The sequence below is a fragment of the Cydia splendana genome, chromosome 12 (assembly GCF_910591565.1).
Source record: "Cydia splendana chromosome 12, ilCydSple1.2, whole genome shotgun sequence".
Classification (NCBI taxonomy): domain Eukaryota; kingdom Metazoa; phylum Arthropoda; class Insecta; order Lepidoptera; family Tortricidae; genus Cydia; species Cydia splendana.
The window spans coordinates 4691911-4719400 of record NC_085971.1 but is presented as its reverse complement, the minus strand read 5'-3'; the positions used below and the strand labels follow the sequence as shown (position 1 = coordinate 4719400).

The 27490-nt window shown below is 36.5% G+C and overlaps 1 protein-coding gene across 1 annotated transcript in view; it reads right to left on the bottom strand.

Annotated features, from left to right (window-relative positions):
• Positions 1-26261, bottom strand: part of LOC134795311 (knirps-related protein-like) — a 90861-nt gene extending 64600 nt beyond the window's left edge. The window contains exon 1 of the mRNA XM_063767129.1: positions 25830-26261. The gene's annotated coding sequence lies outside the window, so the exon portion shown is untranslated. The remainder of the gene's footprint in view (positions 1-25829) is intronic.
• Positions 26262-27490: the final 1229 nt, after the last annotated feature.

Below are 27490 nucleotides of genomic sequence, written 5' to 3'. Positions count from 1 at the left end.
TGTAGTAATTGTAAATGAATACATATGAATTTATCAATTCTTAAAATTTATAGTCAGTCTATCAAATACAAATTGTTTCTTAAGAATCTATATATCTAACTGAAGAGATTCGGGGAATCATAAAGCTAAAACTAAGCACGATGTAAATTAACATATCACACTATAGGTAAATAACTGGAATCTTAACATATCACAAATTGAACCATTCCTTTCAAGCCCATTCTCGTTCAGACCACTAAGATGACCGTGCAGATAAAGAAGGCTGTTACCGCTCTTTACGACTGTTCAAACATGTGTTTTATTATAATTATTAGCTGTAAAGGTAAGGCGCCATTTTGAGGCAATGGCGTGATCTATGGCTAGATAATTTTCACCATTTTATTGGTGAGATTGAATTGTGTTTAAATTTTTGTTTGTTATAAATGTTGAGGAATACCTATGTCCTTAATATTCTCTGTAAGTATTTAATATTTGATTAAATTTATGCGTACTGAGGAATATGTGTCCATCATGCATTTGATCCTGACTTCTTTAGGTTGTGAGGTTACAACAAAGAGTAGTGTGGTTACAAACTACAGTAAAACCAACCTATAATTTATATTTACCTGCGCCTAATACGCATTCATAATTCACCCGATATGAGCTAAAATAGTAACTTTTTCTCCTTTAGACACAGTGATCATTTTTACGTTATGAAGTATTAACAAGTATAGTTTATTAGCTGTATGTAGGTATATAATAGTTAGTAACTTCGTCTATTTGAACGGTTTAACAGCCAGCAATTATAACATTGTAGCCCGTAACGAGCCTAGACAATGCGGCTGTCATCGAAAAGTGACGGGACGCCTTAAAGCGGCATGGGTGTATCCAAGGTCTGTCCGTGGGAAATGACGTGGACTGTAATTGTGGAGGGTGTGCAGAAAAGCCTACTTAAACCTTATTATAGGGGCGTATTCCTTTATTTTTATCAAGAGCACAATAGTAAAAAAAGGAAGAAAAAAAGAAAGAAGGAAGGAAGAAGGGAGGAAGGAAGGAAGTAGGAGGAAGGGAAGGAGAAAGGTAGTAGAAGAAAAAAGTTCCCATTTTTTTCATAATCTACTAACGGTAGTCTTCTACTAACAGGCACTTAGGAAGAAATCGGGGACACTTTTTAGTCCTAGTAGGTCAATAGGTACTAAAAATAATCTAACATTGCTGAGAATATCATTGGCATGAACGTACAACAATAAAAAACGCCCGAAACAAAACTTATTTGACTTATTACAAGTTACAACACACCTTGTTTTAAGTTGGTTGCCGAGATATAGTCAAGGAATATGATTTTTCTGCTGTTTCGCCACAGTGACATTCAATATGAAAGCCGGTAAGGATGTCATATTATTGTGATTTATGAAAAGGTACTAAGTGACACATACATCAAATTCGTGTAGGTATTTACATAAGTTCATGCGTAAAATATCAAACGCCAAAAAGATTAAGTTATCAAGGGCTTTTAATTCAAGGTGAAGTCATCAAGCACCAAACACATTTATTGCTTAATAATCTCAATGTGACTTGACTTGAGTTTATTCAGGTGTTCATTCGACTTAAAATAGAACAGGTATTTGTTTGTAACTATAAAAAGCAACCCTATACCACATCCAATTATATATAAAAAATACGACACTTCAAAATACCAATACCAAAGCCTAAAAACGTTTTATGGATTAATTATTCAACCATTAAAGCGTGTAATCCATGACATTTATAAACATAACATTACGAAAATGTTTGAAATACGCCTCTATTAAAATCACGGTCCAATCAAGAAAACACACAGTTTTGGAATGGTTATGCTGGACAATTAAAACGACACGACTGCGTGACGTAACTATGATATTAAAGTACTTTGTCTCGATATAGACGCTCGAATTTGTCTCGAGGTTTCTTCAACACGGAAACGAGAAGTAATAACATGAAATTTGTCATGAACATTCAAGTAACATATAACTATGTCTCGTACTAGTTTTTGGTGCTAAAATTTGTAATACAAAGAAAATATAGCGAGTAGAAGTTACATCGTTTGTAATTAATACACGGTATGTGTACATAAAAAAAACTTCTATTCGTTCTATTTCCTTTACTCTAGAATTCAATTTGTACACAAACGAATTTTGTTAATCATTTAAAATACCGAAGTGTTTATCAATCAACAATTTACAAATCAGACATATTAAACTCAGTTATATATACATAAATTGACGTTTTGTTACGAAGTCAAAATACTGCAGATGTCATAATATTTGTGAAGTCATAGCTTGGTCGGTTTTTATGCCGTCTGTACACGCGATGGTTGATATGCTATCGGCACGGCAACTTGTATCGCTATTTAGATAATATGTATATTTTATATCACGCATTTTACTATATTGATATATGTTGATAATATTCAATACTAACCTCAAAAGTAACAAGTTTATATAACCCTCTGCAACTGTGGTGACTTTTTAGAGAGATTCTACTGATTATGATGTGGTGTCTATCAGATCTCATTTTCGTTAATTCATTCAAAATAAACAAATGGCAAAATGGTAACTATTGTTTTATATAACAATCAATCCATTTATAATTTAATATTTTCAATTGTAAAATACGTTTAAAATAAAATACCTACATAAGAAATATATAATAAATTTTAATGAGATCACAGTTTCTTACAATTTGTACTTAGGCTAACAAAAAAATTAAAAAAAAACTTAACAATCAACAACTTCAAGTAACTTCATTAATTTTCCTTCTTTTGAATATTATATTTATACTTTAAAAAAAAATAGAGAAAATCTAAAGACAGAATAAGGCACTAATCAGTCTTGAAGTTGGTACTTATTTTAAAGGATTTTCGTCGATCAACTATGTAAAATATAATTAGTTATGTGGTGATGGCTCTCAGACACTATAGAAACATTACTATTTTTGTGAGGTGACGTCTGAGAGACCCCATAATTACTATGAACAAGTACATATTTTTGTGAGGTGAGGTCTGTCAGACCCAGGACTTATTGCTGTGCTCACGTCTGTGGGACACCCGCAGCTTATATCTCCCGATGCATGCACCACATTGCCGCTCGGGCATCACTATCCGATGCCGCGAGTCGTTTGAGGAAGGTAATGAGCGAGACAGAACTATATCGCGCCGTACGCCGACATAGCAACAAAAAAAATATTTGGCGGTGTCTGATAGACCGCACATCAGTCGCAGAGGGATTAATTTTTGATTTGTTTTAAATTTCATGGCGTCTGTTCAAGAAGACCAATTTCTCAATCTACAGTCAATTGCAAAGATAACTGATCCGTCCCTGCACAGAAATTTGTTTGCAGGGTGGGTGAACTAACTCTGCAGCTGACTATACCTATATACAACTATACTACTGTAAGAGTAAAAACACCAGAGCACCACTTTATAACAATATTAAAGAATCATTTATTTACATACAATATATATACAGTGGTACTACTAAACTAAATTAATAACTAGCTTAAATCTAAAATAGGCCCTTGAGGCATTGTACCAAGGATGCTGGCGGCATTTCCTCGCTGTATCGCAATGCTGATACGTTGTGCGAGGTAGCCGCCAGCTCTTCGGTCAGCAGTTACGTCAACCAGACGCTTCGCGATTTCTGCGAACAACTTATGCGCGCTGGGACCCCATGTACCTAGAGTTTCAACTCCAAATGGTACAAAATGGTACTCTCTACCGAGGCTCTTATGTTTGTTACGTTTTAGAATTTCGGCGCTTTCCGCCGCTCCGCCCGCTTTTACAGTAGTCCGTTGGAGGTGGGACGGTGCCAGTGTGTCTGTCCATAACAATATTTATTAGGGAATCACAAATATGAGCAGTGACCTGACGGGGCGTAGGTCGGGTCAGAAGATGGCCGAGCTAAACGGTGGGATCGTCATTCATCGGTGTTTGACATCACTATACGATAACCGGCAATGTCACTCACTAGAGATGTCGTCCATCTTAGATTGGTTCTGCGCGAGAGCGTCGTCGCATATTATTTTCAGACCTGTACTCTCATATTTGTGATTCTCTAATAAATATTGTTATAAAGTGGTGCTCTGGTGTTTTTACTCTTACACTACTAAGGCCCACTTGCACCATTCCACTAACCCGGGGTTAACCGGTTAAACCTGGAGTTACCATGGTTACCAGTACAATTTGACACTAGGTTGACGGTTAAACCGATTAACCCCGGGTTAGTGCGATGGTGCAAGTGGGCCTAATGAATGCAACAATAAACTTAACTTCACCAAATCCGTGTTTAAACTGTTTGCTTAGAGGTGTGAATATGTGCGCTTGCGCTTCCAATAGCGATTAAGTTTGCGTTTCGGTTTCGAAACTATAGGTTCACTGTTTAACGTGGACCGTGGGATTAAACCTGTAGGGCTAAGATGGGCGGCTCTTTATCATTTGTCACCACGCCTGTCACGTTCTACGTTCACAAATATGTACGTGCGACTATGATACCGCTTCTGGGTTTAAGTAATTTTGTCACGGTGCGGTCAAACTTTTAACATTTCACAACAATTTATATAAATTATAAAATGTATAATTTTGCGGCTTCACTCATTTATTTTTCACACAGACAAAACCGTAGTCATTGACAAGAGTTCCTGGGACTCAATTACCAAGCAAGATTAAGTGTTAATACACTTTAGGTATTGAATACCCTTCGGTGCCCATGGCCATCGTATGATGGCGTGGCGGTATAAATGAATCTAATCACTATGCTTGTAGTAAGTAGATGCCTGGTTTCCTAAGGGTAAAACACTGTATAAAAGTGACCAAACCAAATGAAGCTCTCACAGATTTCCGAATAACGCTAATTGGCGTCTAATGCCCGTGTTACATCGTTTGTAACGAATGCGCTCAAGCATCGTTTGTGGACGAAGCGTGCATAGTTGGGATCATGGGAGACTACAATTAGAAATATCAGTTAGTACATGTTTTGATACACATGTTAAAATACCTACATGCTAATTAACGTTACAATGTCTACAATACATCATCGTCATAATAGGGTATTTGACTGTATTTAAAATAAATTATTTTACGCCATGCAAGAAATAAAGCACCAGAAGATTAATAGATAAACGTAGACAGCAGTTATTTTTAGATACTATTTATATTTTATAACCCGTATAAAACTATAAAAAGTAGGTATGTAATTTGATTGTGACGTCACATGCTAGTGTTTCATATAACCTCCATTGTAGCAAAATCGTTTTGACAGTTCGAAAAAGAAACTGATTTGACTAGTAGTCAAATACCCTATTAAGTAACAATATGTATATTATTAGACATAGTTGCAATAGGCCTTTCCAATGACCACCACTTAGTACTATTAGCTTTATAACTAGCCATTAGCTAAGCTCGTAGAATCTTCACCAGTATGGAAATAATTATCGCCATTGTCTACGTGACAGCGATTACATTTTCTGTTTCTTTCAGTCGCGCGATGTTAAGAATTGACATTTACTCTTAGAGCATTTAATAACTGGAGTCGCCTTTAAGAGCTTACCCCTCTGCCGAAAACCGTCACAGTTGCGCAAACTTTTGTATGAACTGACATGGCTATTTGTACTTCACGTAGAAATCATGTAGGAATAGCAAAACATTTGACGTCCCCTCCCCCGCAAAAATCGGCACACTTTTTTGTACACAAAATGCTCTAAACATTTACTTTATCACGTGGATAAAATTCTATTCATCACAAAATAAGTTTATAGAACGTTATATCTTGTCGGTTCCCTACCCTGTTTTTTATAATATTGGTATCTATTATATTATGTTAAATATATTTCATGTTTCTCGAAACCTAAGATTTTCGGAAGGACAAAATTCGGTGCAAAGACACTTTAGGACAATGACACTTGAAAAATATACGGTGTACTTTTTGTTAAGTATACATACAAGAATCGATTGAACAAACAGTTCCTCACTAATTCGAGCCTCACAAACATGTCACATACAAATTTATGCGCCCGCGTCCGTGCAAAGTTCAGCCGTGTTCGGTGCGTGTTTCCATGAGACGCCCGATATTTTGTCAATGATGTTAACATGGGTTCGATCACGAAGGCTCTGTTGGGTTTGATGCAACATGTGATATAGATATATTGTCACTTGAGCTAAACCATTATGCTCGTACAAAGAGCAACACTCTAAAGGGGCCCACTGATTAACAGACGGTATGGGCCTGTCAGTTAGAACAAAATTTTGACAGTTCCGAACAACTGACAGGCCGATACCGTCCGGCGGACTGTTAATCAGTGGGCCCCTTAACTGTACATCGGTGGACTTTATTACAAAATGCATAAGGTCCAGTGTAGGCGATGGTACGAAAGGCTCTGCTTAGCATTGAATATGTATTTTATTCTTAACTAAAATTGCTTCTAAACAACAGTTCATGATTTTTGCGTAAAATAACAAATGACGAAAAAACATTCTCTTCAGAAGGGAATTCAGCTATATTTGAAACTTGTATGTGTCAACAAATTAAAATTGAAATATTGAAAATAAGAATTTTGTCTTTTCTGTAGTATATGTACTTATTTAAAACATAAATATTTAATAGGTACCTAATTATTGCCGAAGTTGTCTTTGTTTTTGGTGACTATAACTTAAGTTTTTGCACCAGAATCAGTACCTAATAATAACACTAAATTTATATTTCGTAGGGTGACTACTATAGTTAATTATTGGCCACTACATGGTTATTAGCGAACTCCCACTCCTAACAATAAGGCTTCAATTGGCTTGTTTTTTCTGATTTGGCAGAGGTGGCCAATTACTATGTAGTGACCAATAACTATAACAGTCATCCTACCTAAAACCCATAAAAAGTTGTAAATTCTTTGAAAATATCTTATATTTTTAAAATCCGTATCACTCTGGAAACAAGTTAGTGACCCTAGAGCATTCGGAATGCAAACCCGGTCGATGAAGACGCCATACACGACCCATAAAACATTATCCAAGGAATTAGATCACCGTGTTCGGTGCTCGTGCACCTACTCCAGTCAAAGAGGCCGTTGAAACACGTGGAAAATTTGCACATTTGGAATTCATTTCATCAAAGAAAACCTGAGGTAAAATGGTTTGAACCACACGAAAAATATATCTGTAATCTAATGTATTCGTATAAAATTGAAAAAAAAATGTCTGTTGCTTGTGATTACATGTAAATACTTTCATAATAAACTGCTCGGGGATCCGGCAGACCTCGTCGGCGATGGCGGGATAACTTGGACTCCTTTTTAAGAGACTGGCCAGTTGTAGCTAAAAACCGGGACAGAGCATTTCTATTGATAAGAATTAAACAAGTACTTATGTGTTCATAATTGTCATTGCAGGACAAAAGATATGTACTTTTCTAAATCTAAGCGCCACTTGCACCATTCCACTAACTCGGGGTTTACCGGTTAAACCGTTAACCCAGTGTCAAATTGTACTGGTAACCATGATAACTCCAGGTTTAACCGGTTAACCCCGGGTTAGTGGTACAAGTGGCCCTTAGTTGATTAGAGTATTACTTTGGTAGCATCGTTTCCCGTGCATTTCGACTCACGATGCTATGAGTTTATGTGTTTCGTTGTTGGCTGTTTGTACGATACTATGCCAGAGACAAAATGTTTGCTCTTAACATGTTTGTTTGGTTTTCGAATCCGTGTCTTTTGAATAACGTTACGTAACGTTAGCAACTTCTAAGTATTTTACAACCATTTTTAAATCGTAAAAATAATTTATTTTTAATCTTGGTAACAAAACACAGAACATGTCATGTGTATGTTGTTTATGCATTATAAAACATAATTATTATTTGATAGATATTACTTTACAATTTAAATAGTTTGTAACATAAAAATGAGTTTATAATACAACATGCCATCATTTTTGGGCTTAATCAGCAGTTTCACTCCACCAACTGTCGCTTTTCGAGAGAAAATGCACAAGTTATTGTAAAAAAATTCACAGATTTCGTGCCTCACACGACTATCGAGCACATTGGAAATGAATCTACGGAATTCGAAAAAATATTGTCGCTGAGCGACGAGAAAGTCTGGATAAGGAAAAAGTTACAAAATAAAACTACAACGTTGAATGATAATTATTTTATTCTTAGACTAACACAAGTATCCTGGACATAACGCATGTGAACAAACAAATTGCAAAATTTCCACACGCGTATCCAAGTTTGAATAAATTGTCGCCGTGGCGCATAAGTATAGGTACATATTTCATTTTTCGATTAATAAGCAGGATATATTAATGTTCAAAGTACAAGAAAATTATTACACGGCAAATCCGTAGTCAACTCGAGAAGTGGTGATCGGCAGCGGCCCATTTGCTGCAAGATATGAAATTTTCTTGACAGCAGTTTGACGCGACGAGAGATGACCATAACAGCGTTTGTCTATGTTGCACCAAACCTGAGTTCCAATAGGTACTACCAGGGTTCAGCATCAGCTATCTTGGGTAATGCTCATCATGACGAATCGGGTGTCCAAAACAGCGTGTGCTTATGTTGCACCAAACCTGAGTTCCGCTAGGTACAACCAGGGTTCAGCATCAGCTCTATCTTGGGTACTACTCTCCTAAGTGCTCATCAAGACGAGTCGGATGACCAAAACAGCTTGTGCCTATGTTGCAACAAACCTGAGTTCCTTTAGGTACAGCCAGGGTTCAGCATCAGCTCTATCTTGGGTACTACTCTCCTAAGTGCTCATCGAGACGAGTCCGATGACCAAAACAGCGTGTGTTTATGTTGTATTAAACCCGAGCTCCACTAGGTACTGCCAGGGTTCAGCATCAGCTATCTGCTAGCAGCCGCCAGCAACATGCTGAGGTGAGACCATTTCGTGGCACTTTTTCTATTTTATGTTTCTCTGTATAAGTTTTTATTTTCTCCCTCTCCCTCTCCCTCTCCCTCTCCCTCTCCCTCTCCCTCTCCCTCTCCCTCTCCCTCTCCCTCTCCCTCTCCCTCTCCCTCTCCCTCTCCCTCTCCCTCTCCCTCTCCCTCTCCCTCTCCCTCTCCCTCTCCCTCTCCCTCTCCCTCTCCCTCTCCCTCTCCCTCTCCCTCTCCCTCTCCCTCTCCCTCTCCCTCTCCCTCTCCCTCTCCCTCTCCCTCTCCCTCTCCCTCTCCCTCTCCCTCTCCCTCTCCCTCTCCCTCTCCCTCTCCCTCTCCCTCTCCCTCTCCCTCTCCCTCTCCCTCTCCCTCTCCCTCTCCCTCTCCCTCTCCCTCTCCCTCTCCCTCTCCCTCTCCCTCTCCCTCTCCCTCTCCCTCTCCCTCTCCCTCTCCCTCTCCCTCTCCCTCTCCCTCTCCCTCTCCCTCTCCCTCTCCCTCTCCCTCTCCCTCTCCCTCTCCCTCTCCCTCTCCCTCTCCCTCTCCCTCTCCCTCTCCCTCTCCCTCTCCCTCTCCCTCTCCCTCTCCCTCTCCCTCTCCCTCTCCCTCTCCCTCTCCCTCTCCCTCTCCCTCTCCCTCTCCCTCTCCCTCTCCCTCTCCCTCTCCCTCTCCCTCTCCCTCTCCCTCTCCCTCTCCCTCTCCCTCTCCCTCTCCCTCTCCCTCTCCCTCTCCCTCTCCCTCTCCCTCTCCCTCTCCCTCTCCCTCTCCCTCTCCCTCTCCCTCTCCCTCTCCCTCTCCCTCTCCCTCTCCCTCTCCCTCTCCCTCTCCCTCTCCCTCTCCCTCTCCCTCTCCCTCTCCCTCTCCCTCTCCCTCTCCCTCTCCCTCTCCCTCTCCCTCTCCCTCTCCCTCTCCCTCTCCCTCTCCCTCTCCCTCTCCCTCTCCCTCTCCCTCTCCCTCTCCCTCTCCCTCTCCCTCTCCCTCTCCCTCTCCCTCTGTGTTATTCTGCCGTCATAATCCCGATAATTCACAACAAACACCGATAACGAACTCTGCGAAACATGAAGTCATAAATGTCCTGTGAAAAATGTCGTTCTGACTTTTTGACTATTTTAAGGTTAGGCTACAGGGCAAACCCTTAACCCGATCGTCTTTGTTTTAGGCTCAAATTGTAGCTGACTAAATTGTCCAGAGCCGTTTTTCTCAAATTTTTGATATCATTCTTCGTTTCCAAATTATCGAGCACCAAAATCAAAAAATCGGAAAAAATTGAATTTTATTTTCACTATTTCGACCATAACTTTTTTTGTTTTTGACTTTCTCGAATTATTATTTTTGCACCTTACAGCTCTCGTGATTATGCGTCTTTTGAGCCTATTTTTTAATATCATATCTTCACAACTTTCCGAGATATAAGGGGATCGCACTTTTTCGTGAAATCGGACCGTATACTGGAGCGAACGAAAAGACATTTCCAATGTCAAAACCGGCTAAGTTCGAGTCGGACTCGCGCACGAAGGGTTCCGTACCATTACGAAAAAAACGGCAAAAGACAGCGACAGACAGACGGACAGCGGAGTCTTGGTAATAGGGTCTCGTTTTTATCCTTTGGGTACGGAACCCTAAAAATATATAAATACTAGATATAGAGATTCATGACAGTGTGCAGTTAAAAAGTTCAGCCGGCCTAGCCAAGGTTACAATCGCTATCGCATCGACAACGAAAAGCATTACGTCTCTCTATCCCTCTTCCATATTAGTGTGACAGTGACAGTTGCGTTTCGATCGCTACGGAGTGTAAGCGATTGGCATGTTGGCTACGCGGCCAGTTCAGCAAGTCGGCTATAGTAATTTAAATTATGTCTATTTACCGTCTTTTTGTACGAAAGCCACAAAGTGCCCACTGTGGTCGATAATATTCTAAAGCGCGGTTTGGGCCATTGTTTTTATTAGTAAATGGGTAGGAAGTGATTTATTTTGATTCATTAACGAGGCGGCTTACCGCAAACCGTCATTTGTTTTAATAAAAGGTCATGGTGAAGATGAAGACATTGACATTAGTAGTCAAAATAAAGCAACACTCCTAACTGTACATCGGTGGATCTTATTACCTTATGTCCACCGATGTACAGTTAACATTGTGGGCGATGGTACGAATGTTTTAAAATACATACTATTTATACAACAAAATGATAGATGTTAAACGTCAGTTGCTTCATAGGCATAGCGCGCCATTTTCGACCGTTTTTAGGGTTCCGTTCCGTACCAAAAAGGTACAAAAGGAACCCTTATGGTGCGACTCTGTCCGTCTGTCCGTCCGTCTGTCACATCGCTAAATATCTCGAGAACTACTGAAGCTATTTAAACTCGAAGCAAGCCTTAATAGGCAATTTATTTAAGAGTGCCAATTCAAAGAGAAAATGTATACATTTAACTATCTCTTTAATCTTTTCGCTTAACTAAGACGGTTTGTAAGATGGAATTATGATATGAGTTGACGCATTTTTATTCAAGTACAAATTTACATAAACATTAAACAGTTTAAATTTATATAAACTACATTTTATTCGAAACGGAACTATTTAAGTATTCACCTTCTATTAGAAAACCACCGCGCAACTTCGTGAACCGTATAAAGTCATAATAATCTCATAAAACTAATGATAGCGCGATGCAGGATCCCTGAAATACCGCAAACGACATCTAGCGGTAGCTTCAGAAAATAAAAGAAACAAATGTGAGCGAGTAATCGTAACACGTTCGTAATGATGACGTCACGCGACTCGATCGGACCGTGACGACGCGTAAAAGTAAAAACATTGCTCCAGTTCTCACGTGCCGTGGTACAAACGGTGGGAACGGGCGGATTTCATAGGAGGGCCAAGATTAAAATATTATCTGCTTGTGGACGTTTATATTGATCAATTTAACCCATTCTATTCCATACGTAATGACATGACCACAGACCAGTATACATATATGGGTGTTGCGTTGCGTGATATATTTGTTTATTAAATCGGATCGAATAGAAGGACTTATTCGAGCGTTCATGTTGCCCAAAAAACATAATTTGAATAGTTTTAGAAATGAAAATGACATAGACGTGTTTTGTGACATGTGAACTAAATTTCTATTTTTACTGCTTAAAACCAGTCCCGATATTTGGACTATATTCAAATTTTGCTTTGTTTAATGTTGTTGTTAAGTTTAGGGTACAGAAAATATATATTTTACTTTAACCTTAAATCTGTGGCCATTATTTTCTATTTTCAAAGCTAAACCACTTGAGAGCTTTCTCGTTCAAATAAACTTATTAATTAAGAAATGGTACAAAATTGCCCCGCTGCCGCTCGTCGCTCGCGCCGCGACCTTGATCTTGCGCGTAATTAAGTGGCGCGGGCGCCTGACGTCACGTCACGGCCGCATTGTCTCGCTAATTGGTGCACTTGCTGTTGATTATGGTGTAAGTACTGTAAAGCCGCCCACTGACTAACAGTCCGCCGGACGATATCGGCCGGTCAGTTGTTCGGAACTGTCAAATTTTTGTTCTAACTGACAGGCCGATATCGTCCGGCGGCCTGTTAGTCAGTGGTCGGCTTAAGTAGTGTACGGTGTAGTTCTTATTGGTGTGTGTATTTTTCCTGAAAGAAGGCAATATGGTTGCTTTTGGTTCTCATCAGTGTTTTCTTACGACTAAAAACTTTGGCGAAACAAACTATTTGCGTGTAACCCGATTACTTGGTGCCATTGAAGAATAGAGTCTGTTTGGAAAGAGAAGAGTCGTGGAATGTATGCGTTGGGCCCCATACATTTCACGACTCTTCTTTTACCGCACAGACTTTAGTGTCTGAATTATTTTAGTACAGTGTGCACCTTAAGTAATTACATCATAGGCGACAATACAATATTGGTGTTCTTGCTGATTATCTCTGTCGTTCATGGTGTGTACTTGCAGTATTTTGTATGTAAGTGTCAAATGTTAAGTGTGAAGTGCTTAAATTGTATGCGGCTGATTTGACAGTTATCTATTAAGACAAACACTGTTTTATAAATTGTGCCGATGTAAACCTTATTGAGTAACTCACCACTCCCTCGTCATTCTCACTTTCTTAGTGAGAAAATATACATGCGCTAATTGGTTCCTACGAAAGGGGATTAAATAAGCGTAAGGACAATTTGGCAATCAAGCAATAACTGTAGGCCAAGAAAACTACCGAGTGGATATTAAACATAGCACCGCGTCACGGCAGACCTCGAAGGAGATGGCGGCACGACCTTTACGTCTTTCGGAAAGATTAGCCTAATATTGCCATACACCGAGATGTGTAGAAGAATGAGAGGGAGGCTTTTGCTCAGCATAATTGCAAGCAATGAATTCTGCCGAGGCCGATATTACTGTTAAGATTACCCTATATCACTTAAGCCGTTTGTCTTAGTCAATAGCCTATTATAAAGTTTACAGTCCTAGCAAAAGGTTATTTGGCCGAATAACATTCGAACCACGAATAATTGCAGCCATCAATGAGATTGACAGTCATGCGCATTGACAGTAGAATGCGCACAACTCCGCAGCGACGCCCGCGTCGTAAAATTGAAATTCAATAGCAGATGTCACAGATTTTATTGCTACTTATTACGGATGGCGATTCATATGTTGCGACACGATTTGACACCTTGCAATGCAACCGCGGGTTGAAACATGTTAATGTTATCGTTAGATGCTGAAATTGATGCTAAAATACTGAAAAATATTTGACTATTTTCTGAGCTGTGTTTTGTCAAATATTTCAGTTGACATAATGACATTCATCTATGTATGACTTCAAAGTAACTTAAACTTCAAGTGGTTTAAAATATGTATCTAAATGTATCATATGAATCATATGACATATCATACCCAAGTTTTTTCCAAACAGTTGGCGCTATTGATTCCAGTCGACAAATTGTAAAAAAAAATGCCGATTGCGGTACAAAGGTCAATTCTTCAATTTTAGAAAGTGATTATTTTAACTTTTGATTTTAAATACATATTTAGACGTATTGATTTTTAGTTATAAAACCTATTGTAAACCCACAAAAGCAACAAATAAATGAATTATGAATTAGGTCGAGCCTGTCACAAATACGACTTCAGAGACTTCATTTGAGGATAGATGTTAATTTGTAAAACTGGTCGTCATTAAATGAACATAGAGCAAAATAATTTGATAAATTACATAATTTGATAAATAAAATACGACGTAACGATTCCGACACGACCTTCCACACATCCTAAAACACCCCGAAGAATGCAGACGCTCCGGCGCCGCGAAAGGAGAAATGCATGTGCCGTTATTGTTGATGCACATTGCACATTTTAGGTGCATTCCACCGTAAAGTGCATAGTGGACGCGCTGTGATTGAATACGTTGTATTTCTAAATGATGCGCTTAGTCTTGAAACTATTTTAGGTGTCCGGTCAACTCATGTTATTGTAATTTAAGTCTTATTGCTTGCGGAGTAGAATTGATATTGTATTCTCACAAAAAATCAGGTAGGTAGGAATAATAGCTAGGAAGCTTGTCTATTACAAATGCTCAGTTCGTATTTTACAGTGGCATGTTATAGGTAGATTCATAATAACTCTTTGTAGTGGGTACTATTTTGTGCATAATTTCATTTCTATAAACAATTCGATTTGACAGTTGGAACAGATGTAGTGCATAATTGTTTTCCATCGTATTTTCTCGGAAACGTTCGTATTTGTCATGCTACTTCAGTCAACATCAGTACTTTTTGTACCGAGACTGAAATAGCAAGAAAAGTTCGTACGTTTCCGTGAAAAAACGATGGAAGATAAATTATGCACTACATCTGTACCTAATATGTAATTGCTGAAAGTTTTTGGGGTCTACAAATGATCAAATATTGATTAAGTACTTATCAGAAAGATTTAGTATAAGAAAAAGTTGATAGTACTTCACCAAAAATATTTTTTTGAATGCATCATCTAAGGGAACTTCTTAATACATGATATATACGTACTTCGTAATCATATCTTATTCAACTTAGTACGTTCGCTACTTACGTTCGAAAACTTTATTCTTTTGCCGCGTCATTGACAAAAAAGAAACATGAGCGTTGGAATCTACTTAAAACCTCTTCAGCGTAACTACAAACAGTTTAAAAGCATCCTCATGTAATTTGATTTCAATTCAACACTCAAAATCCAATATTGTAGAACGACCATCTTTCACCGTCCCACTCGACCGATAAAAAATACTTATAATATAACGCCTGCCAACGGCAACATTGACAAATTAAATATCAACGCTTGCCATATGAACTACAAAGTTATAATCGCAGTCCAAAAAAGGCTTTCTTATCTTATTGTAGAACAACTAAAGTCTTCTTTTGTTTAAATTCCGTTTTTGAAACGGTAGTCAAGCGGTAAGACCAAATTTTACACTCCAAAGTAAAAATGCAGTAAGGATATATGAAGTCGCAAGAACCGTAGTGTATTTTTCTTTTGGTTGTGTTGTATAGTAAAATTTTGGCGCATAGTAATTAGAGATGTGAGTGATGCAAGAGGTCATGCGAACGTGTATCGTCTTCGAAATTTAGATGGCGTGGAAATTAAGCGGTAGCGGAGATTGTTGTTTGGAATTTACGAAGATGCTTTCGACAGTACGATTTCTAGGCACCTACTCGTTTAATCTTTTGTGAAAAAATCCACTCAAGTCCATCGACAGTCGACACCGATGTTGGGTTTTTCTGAATAGCTATTGGACTGTGATTAATAATTATAATTGTTTAAGTAACAAGACTCCGTTTAATAACACTTAATTGCAACAATTTAGTTGCTTGAAGTAAGTATCTTAGTAGTGTCTAAGTTGAACGAATAGAATATAACTTATTTAAATGTAAATAAAAAAACCGGAGAAGTGAAAGTCGGACTCGCCCACCGAGGTTTCCGTACTTTTTAGTATTTGTTCCTATAGCAGCAACAAAAATAGATAATCTGTGAAAATTTCAACTGTCTAGCTATCACAATTCATGAGAAACAGCCTCGCGAGAGACAGACGGACAGTGGAGTCTTAGTAGTAGGTCCCGTTTTACGGTACGAAGCTCTAAAAAAGAAGAGTTAGTTCTAAATAAAAAATGTTGTAAGATATTTACTAATTTCCATCACTGACAAAACATAATCACCAAAATTAATACCTAATTAACACTATCACAAACTGTCATCTTATAATTATAATAACCTCTATTAATTTTTCATGATTAATAGATGTCTGCGTTCCAGAATCACTTGCTATGTTAGTTAGTTAGATTGATTAGACTCAAATCCGCTACCGCCTGTCGCTTCACACGGCCATTAGTGAGATTGGGTGGTAATTATAATTAATAGTGTGTAACTGACCGTCGTATTGTAACTAATGGTTTAGTTTGGGCTACTTGGGGTGTTTGGTAAAAAATGGCCAAGTTCGAGTTCATTAGAATCACTTTAATACTTGTGTTTAAGTTTTAGGGTTAAGAGTAGAATTAAATTATATTTAAGAATTAAAATGAATTATTTTCATGTGTTTTTACTATTTATGAAATGTTTTTGTAACTTATACGTACTTGACGGAATTTATAAGGAGTGATCGAAATCCTATGTAAAAAACTAATAGGTGTGCTTTAAGATTCAATAATGTTATTACTTTTTTTTGATTAAATCTGATTTTGATTGAGGCTTTGGACAGTCTAGGTGAAATTTCATTACCTATAAATGAATTAAAAACATCAACTTCAAAATATTAAATACGGAACCCTAAAATATACCGACCAGTATTATAAATTGTTATTGTTAAATGACGTGTCATATCAATTTATTCCTAAAGTTTACAGCCGATGATGAACTGACAGATCGACCTGACTTTTAATCAAATGACAGATTGCAAACGGTAATTTATTATATTCACATGATTATTTCTTTTGTAACTTCATCTTTTTCCTGTTTTTGTTGGCTATAAGGATCTTAAAATGTATCTTTTATTTTTTGGATAGCGGTGCTTTGTGCTAGTGGTTTGATTATATGAAATCACGAAAGCATTTAGACGTACAGTCTGCAATGCTATTAGATTAGCACCCCTGCGATATATACGAGGTGTACTTAACAAAAATAACGAGGATCCGATCGTGTTCTGATTAGGAAAAATTTGAAGAAAACAAGTTTTGACGAGAATTTTTTTTATGACGCGGTCATACTGAGTAACGTTTACTACGGGACCAACCATGAAATAGCAAAAAAATATATTTCGTCAGATAAACTATCGAGACAGTAGAAAACATCGAGATCTAATCTACCAATATAGCTATGTAATTATCATGATTTAGGACAACTTGTACCTATAATAATAAAAAAAATACTTGAGTACCTCAACCTGCTTTGTTAGTCGCTAAATAAGGCTTTCAAGTTTTAAATTCCAAACTCAAATAATAAAAAATAACAGCCTTGTAAAACTCCTAATTACCAGATTTCTTGATCATGTTAATTAGTGGGGAATAAATTTAACACGAACTGTGCGATTTGGTCACGATCATGACCGCTTAGGTTTCCTATATGTTGCACAAGGATGCATTGAAAAGGACATGTAGTTTTCCAATGTTGTAACACTTGTAACATGCTTAATTAATGTTTATTTTAAATAGTGATGGTATTTTTTGGAACGGGTTATTAATCTCAAATAATCTACGGTCATTACACATATAATACAATGTAACGTACAATATATTATAAATGCGATAGTAAATCTATCTGTCTGTTAGGTCACGCTTGAACCGCTGAACCGATTTAGATGAAGTTTGGTATGGCGGTAATACTTTTGAGGCCCGGGCCGGGGAAAGACATAGGATATTTTTTTACCAATTATCATCATCATTCCACGCAGGCGAAGTCGCGGGTAGAAGTTAGTTACCAATAAATAAGTATAGGTATGTTGCTGAAAAAAATAAAACAGCTGAATACCGTGATGTTAATGAATACTCGACAATAACTTCGTGTTACATTTAATTACTTGACTTTAACTGCAAAAATATACTTGGTCTTGGCTATACATTCATAAAGCGTTTCTGAACGCATATGAGATGTTTTCTGTATTTAGGTAGATTAAGTAGTCCTAGAGTGTAAATGTGTATGTGAAAATATGTATGCATGTTTATGGCCGTGACTGTGCCGTACCGATGTGTGGTACCGTAAAATACCCTCGCATATCCTAGTACAATTGTAGTTGCTATTAGATGCCATTACGGCTCGTGGGAATGGGTGCGGGCCGCGGGGAGCATATTATATACTAATATGATACCTGGCTCTAGCGGAATATGAGTATGTCTGGCATTGGTCTTGGGCGCGTTTTGTTGGATACAAATATCGCCTATTCTAATATTTATTTGAAATCAACAAAGAACGTCATTTTCAAAATGTTAAATTAAAAAAAATAACTATAAATGTTGATAAAAAAAAGAATAGATAATGTTCCTTTTTGGGATATTATTTTTGTATCAACTATTGTTGCTTAGCTGTTATTATTCTGTACATTTTGAAAGAAGAGTTCTGTTTTATGAAGGTATTAATAAGTTCAAGCCTTTAAGGAGGATTTATAATTTCATGTTTAGAAAAAAATATGTTTTTAAATGTCTATTTTTCAAAAAGTTGACGAAATATAAGCCAGTTGGCGAATTTTGATTGTAGTAACAGGTTACTGGCAGATATGGACATTGACAGATCATATTCATACATTTTAGATCATAGATCTAATTAGATCAAATTCATAAATGTAATTATAATCGGGATAAGTACTCCACCTGGAATGGTTTCCGCAGAATTCCTTAAAGATGAAAAATAAATAAAGTATGGTCCTTATGGTATGGTATCCTTTCAGTAAATAAAGTATGGTCAAGAGTACCTACATAAAGTAAAATAAGATGAAGTTACATTTAATTAGTTAGCGACTGAAAGACCAAAACTACATTTGCGGTGCAAGAAATCAAACGGGTTAATTCTTACACTTTTTATCACATCTCTGCTTTATTTAATTAATGCTTTTTAATTTCCATTTATGGCGGTCTACTAGACTAACAGGAGTTGGCTAAACAAGTCAATACGAAGCATTTGTCAAGCGACTTCAGTCCTAATTTCAATCAGGAAAGGGTTCAAGAACTGGCGCTTAATTATATGGATCCATTAGAAGTGCTCTAAATGGGTATTTTTATAGCACCTAGTTGTGAATAAGACCACAACAGTGGTGATAAATTTTTGCTGCAAATACTTGTTTTAAAACGGGAAATGTGCCTGTAGTTGACACTCGGCAAAAACATCAATGGAGCAATACATTAAAAGGCGATCAGCTTTTTAATTAACATTAACAGAAAAGTCAAACATTGCCACCTTTACCTTATTAAATTGATCGACTGTTGCAAATATGTATTAATTACCACAATTATTAACGATTTATTGCAATGAAACTTGAATCGATATGGAATGGTATTAGCTCTCAATGGCTACTATATTTACTGACAAAAAATTTATTCTTTTAAGGTAAAAATTTATTGAGGAATAAGAATATGAGTTTAGTTTCCAAATTCAGAGAGAAATTAAATATCGAATCGTTTTCCATAAACCAACCAATCAGTGCAGTATAGTTTTTTTAATGATAGTGATCTTGTGATCAGACAAATCATACGTAGATAAGTTATCAGCAAATACAAAAACGTTTACAGTTTTATACCCTTTACAAAACGGCGGTGGTGGCCGAGTGGATATGACGTCCGACTAAAAAGTGGTGGTGGCTGAGTGGATATGACGTCCAACTTTCAATCCGGAGGTCGCGGGTTCAAATCCTGGCTCGTACCAATGAGTTTTTCGGAACTTATGTACGAAATATCATTTGATATTTACCACTAGCTTTTCGGTGAAGGAAAACATCGTGAGCAAACCTGCATACATTTGCGAAGAAATTCAACGGTGTATGTGAAGTCCCCAATCCGCATTGGGCTAGCGTGGGGACTATAGCCCAAGCCCTCTCGCGCATGAGAGGAGGCCTGTGCCCAGCAGTGGGACGTATATAGGCTGAAATGATGATGATGATGATGATATTACAAAGTGCACTGACACGTTACAATTAACAATGAAAGAAAAAACATAGAAATCTTTCTCCGAGAAAAAACTAACTGAACCAAGGGTTTGGTCATCTCGTCCGATGTGGCAATGGTTGCGACTTTGGTCCCACTAATTGGTCATTACCGAAGGCTAATGCGAAGCTGATGGGTTCTTGCCAATCTAGAATAGGTTTATATAATTTCACTCGGGGTTTCAACACTTTTACCAACGCACTGGCAACCAGGCAACCGCATGTGACTGTTTGCATGGAACGTTTTAAAAATTCTTTTAATCTTTTATGGGGATGGTTTTATAATTATACTGAGAATTAGTTCGTTGTTTAAATGATTATTTCTAATTACCTGGAACTGTGGTAAAAGTAGAAATAGGTTTAATCGATGTTAAGAAACTTTATCTTAATCCGTTTAAACATTTTTTTTAAATAGCCTATTTCGTGTCCCACTGCTGGACAAAGTCAAGGTTAAACAATGAAATGTTTAAAATTTATAAATTAGATCTATTACTTATTTTTCAAGAATTGATGACGTAGATATAATGGCTGTTCATCCTTTTTATAATTTACTTGGTTTGTCCGTAGTAATCTTTAAATCGGAAAATCCTTTCAAATGAAAATAAATGTGCCATACCTATACCCAATTTATATTGGGGTAGATATTTATTTGATGTATTTGTAACTCGCTAGAAGTTTTCTGGGTTTAAATTCAAAATGTTTTTTTACAAATGTACTGAGGTGACATCTGTAATTAAATCAAATTTTGAATACATTAATTTAAGACAACAATTATTCAGTTGCCAAATTCAAACATACCAACAAGTGTGAATTATCGAATTCAATTACAAACTATTGAATTTGAAAATTGAATTGTGAAAGTTTGAATTGATTTATTCAAATTTAAACTTGTTAATTGTCGGAGGATAATCTGACGTACCTTTCATAAACACTGAGCGTCGAATAGATAGCGATTAAATGCAAAAAGCGCGATTACCGGCGCGCGATAATTGTGGGAACCGCGTCGGTTACCGGCGGCGCGCGCGCAGCCCGTGCCGACAATTACTGTCGCTGGGATGAACGGGAAATGTTTAGCGGTTTAAACTAAGCCATTTTAGATTTTCGATATGTATCCTAAAATATACTTTTTGTCATATTTCTTGTTGTACCCGGAGGAAATATTTGTGGATTCGTTTTTAGGGTTCAGTACCTATTGGGGCAAAACGGGACCCTATTACTAAGACTCCAGTGTCCGTCTGTCTAGCTAGACAGTTGAAATTTTCACAGATTATGTACATATTTTTGTTGCCGCTATAACAACATACTAAAACAGAATAAAATAAATATTTAAGTAGGGCTCCCATACTTTATGTATTTGATAAAGTCGATGCAGCAATCATTAAAGAACAATGTCATCAAATAACTCACCTGCAAAAATTAGAGAGATCTAATAAATTGCGTCAACTCCAGAATTTACCACTGTACACGGTGCCGAAGGCAAATAATGTATGTGGCAAAAGAACTTGTTGGTATATTCTCCCAGATATATTATATAAATTACCTAAGGAATTAGTACATATATATAAGAAAACATAAAACCATCGCAAGTCAATAAAATTCTAAAAGAATATTACACAAATGATAATGCTCTGGCAAATATACTGAAAACTAAAAAAAAACGCATTAGCTAAATTAAGGTAAGTATAGATATTTATATACTGAATTACTCAATGTATTAGTTAGGTAACAAAACAACAGTACGCGAGTTTAGTGACCGCGCACATAATCTCATACTAGAGATTTTGCACACATCTGTAACATAGACTTAAGTATACCTAGGTAGGTACTTTTCTATGGAAATAAATAGATTTGAATTTGTTTTTTTTTGCCGTTTTTTGCGTAATGGTACGGAACTAGGGAATGCAAATCGGTTATTTTCGGTTATTTTTTGTATGGAAATAATCGGTTATTAACCGAAACCGCGGTAATTTCCGTACAAAACATAACCGATTTGCATTCCCTATACGGAACCCGTCGTGCGCGAGTCCGACTCGCACTTAGCCGGTTTTTTTATTTCGACAAGTACGACAAATGTTAAGCGTGGTTGGAAACTTGTCATTTCTTCCATTGACTTACAAATAAATAACTGTGTAAGTAGGTATTTTATTTATTTGAAATGTAAATTGTACTTATCCTATTTGCAGATAACACACACAGAAGATTGCAGATATTTTTTAATAACAATTATTTCCGGAAAGTTAAATGGACTTTCAAAAAATGATGTAAATAGCAGAACATTCGGAAATAGGTTAGTGCGGTAAAATGTTTACTTTAGTTTTACGTTTGTAAGTATATTTTCAGTCGATAGATCGCACTTTAAAGTGTAAAACGACTTTCATTATTTTAGATATCAGATTAAAGTTTCAACGTGAATTTTGCTCGTCGTCGTCGCAGTTCATTTTGAACGCACTAAAATAAGTACCCTGCACACTGTGACACATTCTGATGTCCAATCATTGCCAAATCCTGAGATTGTTAAAGATCAAATGCGGCTACTATTAACAAACACTTGCGAAAGAAGACCTGAATGCTATAAATAATGAGCAATATTTTTGTTTACATGTCTTTGTCTGGTTTTAGTATGCCAATAAAATACCATTGTTAACATATAATTAACACTTTAATTAAACGCTTTAGGTTAAAGCAAATAGGAAACACATACTAATTAAATATGTTATTATTAACGTTATTATAAATGTGACTTTAAGGGCATATAAAAATAATTTAATTTAATTATTGTCGGAAAATAAGACGTCAGTTAAAGCACGTCTAAGAAACAAAATAAAATAACGCAAAGTTCCTTGCCGCTTGCCTGTCTGTTTGCCGTAAAGTTGGAACATTTGACCAAAGACAATAAAGTCTTATTAAAATAAGTATCTGTTTATACTCGTATCAAAATAATCTTAAGTAAAGAGCGAGCAACTAGTAACAATCAGAATATGATACCTATGTTACACTAATTGATCTAAAGCATCTGGACTAAGTGGTAAGGTTATGAAATAATAAAAAAATATTACTTTCAAATCGAGTCACGTTACATATGTCACGAATTAAATAATAAAAAAATCTTATTCATAAAAAAATTGGAAGAATCTATTTAGAGTTAAGTATAAACTAAAAATGCTTTTATTTCTGTTAGGTATCAATTTTATTAGTGTATAGTCAATAGAACTTCTAAACGTACCTTGTCACATAAGTCACCGCTAATCTCAATAAAACCACAAAACACCTGTTGCCTCTTAAAATAACCAGTATCGTTTGACAATGGTGATTGTGTAGACATAAGCCCGGCTTTTTGCGATACAACCTTATCACAATCCACCCGTGGGATTCGTTCCCAGAGGGGACATTGTCTTGGCAAAATGCATTTTTATGCGATTTTTTACAATTATGCGCATAATGGTCAATTGTTCAATTGATAGGGTCAGCTAGGTTTATGTTTAGACGATTGTCCTAGTTACTCGACGGCATAAGGTAACGTAACAACTATTTAAGTGAACAATTCGCTAATATTTTAATTTAGCATTATCTTCAGCTTGTTTTTATTTTTTGTTTCTTTTAATCGTTTCTCACGTTTGTTCGCGGTTCGTCAGTCACCAATTTTGATTTTCCTTTACTCTTCTAAAAACATTTTTTTTCTAATTTAAGATGTATAATATATATCCTCGTCATAAAACTTTGACCTCTCTATAGCATCACATCGTATTACGCATAGGTATGTTCGCAGAAAACAGCCTAAAAATATGTTGATAAAGAGCTTCAAGGATTATTTTTCTTACTTACACGCCTTTTACAAAAGGTCAGAAAAATAAAATTACAATCATTTAACTAAAACACCTTCGCCTTTGTACTTACTTCTTACTAATTTTATGTTATCTTTAATATGTATTTTTTTACAATAAACAGTTTACTACTACTACTACTGCTAAAACAAAACGTATTAGCATAAAAAAAATTCTCATGTAGCTCTTAAAATTGTCAACAATGCGCAGGACTAAAAATTGACGATATTTTAGGGCCACCCTGTATGATACATATCTACCCGTACCGTTATACACGCATTCTTCTCAAGCTGTATAAAATGAGCTACATCAAAGCATTTATCGCAACTATACCGGGTGATTGTCGATTTGGAAATTGACATACAGTAATTTTTGGGTCTATGGGCTCGGCCTGATTCAGAACTTTAAAATACCTACGTCAATAAATTGCTAAAGGTCGTTAATCTGATTTTTGGGACATAAAATCATAGAATAAAATATAGAGATAGGTACGAGAACAATTACAAAATTAAGTTGATGATAAGTATATAAGTACCTACTTAATCCGTGGATCTATTTTATAAAATATAATACAAAACCCTTGATGGATACCTAAGTAACACGCGAAATTCAGAGGGATTATTATTTTAACATTTGAATATCTCCTTAAATTCCTATTATTACAGAATGGATTAACGGTAATCTGGATCAAAATATTAAACGATCTATTTAATACTCTTAGTTGGGTAATCCTGCTTAAATTTTACGCGGATAATCCTTATACCTACGTAGTTTAGAGGATGAGTAAGCCATGTTTCAGTATCTAGTAGGCATTTAAGTTGTGTTGTTTTTTGTACTGTACAAACTTCTCTTACATTGAAAGATTACTGTTAGATTTGTGGTTAGCAAACATTAAGTTAGATTCGTGCTAAGTATGTCTTTTAAGCGGATATTTCAAGCAATCATAATGTGAACGCAATGTTAGTTTAGCGAGGCGTTAATTTTTTTTATCTATATTTTTAGGGTTCCGTACCCAAAGGGTAAAAAACGGGACCCTATTACTAAGACTCCGCTGTCTGTCTGTCTGTCTGTCTGTCCGTCTGTCACCAGGCTGTATATCATACCGTGCTGCTGTAACCGTGATAACTAGGCAGTTAACATTTTCACAGATGCTGTATTTCTGTTGCCGCTATAATAACAAATACTAAGAAAAAATAGAATAAATAGTTAAGCGGGGCTCCCATACAACAAACGTGATTTTTTTGCCGTTTTTTGCGTAATGGTACAGAACCCTTCGTACGCGAGTCCGACTCGCATTTGGCCGGTTTTGTTTACTGTTTGTGTTACAATATTAAATTTATAGTGTATGGACAATGTAAAATAAAGAAATTATGAAATCAATACCTATATGACAAAGGTATTTAAACAGTGCTAGCAGATTTACGTATGAAAGGTGACATTTATGTTAACGACTTAAGGTGTATTCGGGTATTACCGAATGTCGGATAATTCCGAAATTCAGATGAAAATCACCCTCAATTCCATCATAATAAAAGTCTCTTTTCGGAAATATCCGACAGTTTTCGACATTCGGAATTACCCGAGTAGCAATAAAAATATTAGAATATTAGAACACCAAAGACATCAAATTACTACATCGGTATTATTCATATTTTAGTTCTTAAGGAGTAATTGATTAATTCATTTAATTTTGTTTGAAAATTGGTGCAATATAAATGCGCGTTTATTTTAGCGCCGCTCGCTGCCCCGTTGATGTCTTTTACAGGGTGCATGTAACACTATGCGTTTCTGATAAAAGGCACGCAGATGTAATTGAATTCATTGAAATTAAATCTCGTTCTTTTTATTGAATAAATACATATTGAATGAGTACAGATTAGGATACCTAAACAAAAAATTTATATAAGTAATTTTTTTTCCAGTTGCATGAAACAGTGTACCTATTCATGTGTGTGTTGTAACAAAATATGACTCACCTTTATAGTATCTTTGGCGCTAGATTAAAATAAGCTAAACGCAGCCGATGGTCTCCTTCATTAAAATCCCACAAACACTTCACCAATTTTCCAAAACAATTCAATGTCTAATATCACTCGAAGACGACCCGCATCCGCGGTGCCTCAATTACGAATACTATCGGTTTCAAATGTCACAGTCCAGTCACTTTCACTGAAAACAAACAAATTCAGGCGGCCAATTTACAGGAGAGCGCTAACTGAAAACGCAAACACAGTCCACAGTTTAACAAAAACGAAATAATGTAGACGTTAAATTTTATATAAAGTTTCGTAAAAGCTTACGAACGGCATTTTTGAATTTACGATTCCAAATTCAAAAAAATTCAAATTTAATTCGCGCGCGTGTAGTCGGATCGGCGTACGCGCACGAATGCCTCTGTAGGAGGATTCGGCGGGCCAAGCGAGAAGTGGGCGGGGCTTCTAACGCAACATCTATCGGTAGTTCATCTCCGTCGCTCGCGCGCCTGTGCGCTATTCGCGTCTCTCTCTCGTGCGTTATGGTGGGAGCGTGAACTTTGCCACTGCGCCCGCGATTGAAGATACGCGACGTTATAGATCGCGCGATTATCGTAATTCTATAGTTTAATGCGTTTACTTGTTTTTATGCGTGCGGCGGTATATTTAGAATAAACTAAAAAATCATCAAGTAAACCACAATCAATACACATAGTAACTTGTCAATACAAATGTCGAATGTCGACAATATCTAGTTGATTTTTAATGTGTGTTAGCTTGAACATACCTATAAATAAATTCGCACTTTTATTTCTCCGAAAATGTGTCTCAAACATGTTGAATTTACTTATACGTATAGGTAATTATTTAATGATTAAGTATTTATAAAAATATTTTATTTTTTGCAGGAAGAGTAGGTTCCTTAGTTTTCTTTTATCGTATGAAAACTGGAAAATTTGTCTTTTTAATTTCCTAAGGTAGTTTTAGTTTCCTCTATGGCAACTCCAAATAAGACACCATACAAAATATTAAATATTTTTGAAGATATTTATGGGTGACATTAAATAAACGGTGAACAAATGGAGCGTGTATTTTTGACACAACGACATATTATTTAGTTGGGTGAGGGTAGTTTTTATCAGGCCATAATGAATGAACTTTCATATATTTTACAAAAAAAATCTTTTAGTCAGCAATGTATCATACTTTATTTTCATTGCACTGACGGATACGACGTCACAACACTGTCACAAGTGTTGCTCGATTTTTTTCTAAAAATAATTAAATTCTGGTACCTAGTTATGGCTAAAAAAATAGGTAAGTACCTTCTAATCATTTCATAGCACTAAAACGTACGCCTCGTTTCAATTTGCGGTTATAAGTAGGTAAGTAAGGGCTCTTTCATATTTCAATTACCTATAATTACACTTTACCGAGCTTATAGTGTGTATTGCGTAATCATGTCATAACTTCTAAACAGTCCCTACTGTTACTATGTGGAATGCCGACTACGACTTAGAAATGGCTATAGCAATATCATATAGCTAGAGATAGCAATATTATAAGTCCACTGCCAGGTGGCTTGTTTATTGTTTATTGATACATAAAGGTGTTACAATAATTTCCAGTACAGTGACATGGACCCTGTAAGGGCACAGCAATTC